Source organism: Poecilia reticulata, linkage group LG7 (assembly GCF_000633615.1).
Source record: "Poecilia reticulata strain Guanapo linkage group LG7, Guppy_female_1.0+MT, whole genome shotgun sequence".
In the NCBI taxonomy this organism is placed as follows: Eukaryota; Metazoa; Chordata; class Actinopteri; order Cyprinodontiformes; family Poeciliidae; genus Poecilia; species Poecilia reticulata.
Window position 1 is genome coordinate 4,170,082 of NC_024337.1, and position 1,638 is coordinate 4,171,719.

General features: G+C 50.6%; 1 protein-coding gene across 2 annotated transcripts in view; it reads left to right on the plus strand.

The window, feature by feature from the left end:
• The first annotated feature begins 632 nt into the window (after window positions 1-632).
• Window positions 633-1,638, plus strand: part of atp2b3b (ATPase plasma membrane Ca2+ transporting 3b) — a 53,023-nt gene continuing 52,017 nt past the window's right edge. Inside the window, exon 1 of one of the 2 annotated variants that reach the window (XM_008412889.2) lies at window positions 633-1,268. The gene's annotated coding sequence lies outside the window, so the exon portion shown is untranslated. The remainder of the gene's footprint in view (window positions 1,269-1,638) is intronic. The other variant, XM_008412890.1, reaches the window with a different exon arrangement.

Consider the following 1,638-nt stretch of genomic DNA (forward strand, 5'->3'; position numbering starts at 1 on the left):
ACTGACCTGAGTGTCGCTGCTGAAAGTGTCCATCCATCCCTTTATGACAAGTGTGCCCTCCTGATGGCTACTGCCAGGTGGAAGTTGCACAGTATCATGAAGCTGTGCAATTTTGACTCAGATCAAGTCAAACTGGTTTCTTGAACATGTGAAAACGTTGACTGCAGTCACCAGATGCAGTCACCAGATCGCCAACAGAGAGGGAGATCTCTGATGTAATCATGTCCATATGGACCAGAATCTCAAAATAAAATAATTATTTATAAAATTCCACCACTTTTTTTTTGAAGAGGGGCCATGAAGACGAAAAATGGAAAGCCTAAAAAGGAGTCAGTGAGGGATTGGAGAGAATAAACTATAACTCCGAGTTTGACGTGACTTAACACAAAAGTGGGAATTTTGATGCCTTTGGTYTGCTCTCAATTTTATATATTTCTAAGACACTAAATTATTTGACAAGTTCTTGAGAGACATACTGTCACTACTAAAGGGAGATAATCTATTTTCTTTGCCGGCCGCCCCTATAAAAATTTCTGGTGTCGCCACTGCCATCCATCTATCCAGGATGTGGGTTTGACTGCCTGAGTATTTTATGACCAGTTTGCTTGCCGTACCCGCGGATGCTGCGACCGACTCTCCTGCGCGCGAGCAGTAGCAGCGGCTCCTCCTCCTCTTCCTCCTCCAAAAATGTCGCAGGAGCTTCTCCTCTCGCCGCGGCGCTTCTTTTATTTCCCTCTTTTCTTTTTCTCCCAGCGCCCCTAAAACTCCACCGAATTTGCAGCTGTCACAACCGGAAGCAGCGAGTTTCACCCGGACGCACGAACCGGCCCTTCTCCCCTCCCCACCACGGAGGTGTTTAAACCCTCAGCCCGGCGCATCCTCTCCCGCCCTCTCTCTCTCTCTCTCTCTCTCTCTCTCTCGCTCTCCCTCTCTCTCTTTTCATCTCTCTCTGTCATCCTCGGTGTCTCTCTCTCCTGAAACCGCCGCAGAACTCCGCCGACCGTCCACCAGGTGACTGCGCGGAGCGGAATATTCATCAGCACCGCCACCGTCGTCGTCTTTCATCCCTCCGCTCCTTCGGACTCCAGGGGGACCGGAGCTGCCGCATCCCTGCATCCTTCCTCCCCTCGCCCCGCACCCTCTCCCCCCTGCGCTGTATCCTCTCATCCGGTTCGGGACATTCTCCGCTCCACGCACACGCAGATTAACGGGGATTCTGCCTCCCCGCCCGAACACTGATGCTGATGTCCTTGAGCTCGGCCTGCACGGTGAGTCGGAGAGTCCGTGCGTGGCTGCGTGCGTGACTGTTATTTACCCCGGGCGCCTTGTATTAATGGAAGGAGGATGTGTTGCTCATTAGTAGCATGTCGGACGGACTTGCAGAATGTGCTCGGCCTAATGTTCTCATCATAGGCCTTTTTTTTTTTTTTTTTTTTTTTTTTTTCTCACAGCTGTCAGAACTGGCCATACAGTAGAGCAGAACACAACAACCTGCATGCAGACAACGTTATGACATTAGGAAATGTGTGTGTCTGTGAGTGTGTGTGTATGCGTGTGTGTTTGTGCGCATCCATCCCTGCGTGTCCTGTGTCAGTGGATGAGCTGCCATAACATTTTCACCGATCAGCACTCGCTGTT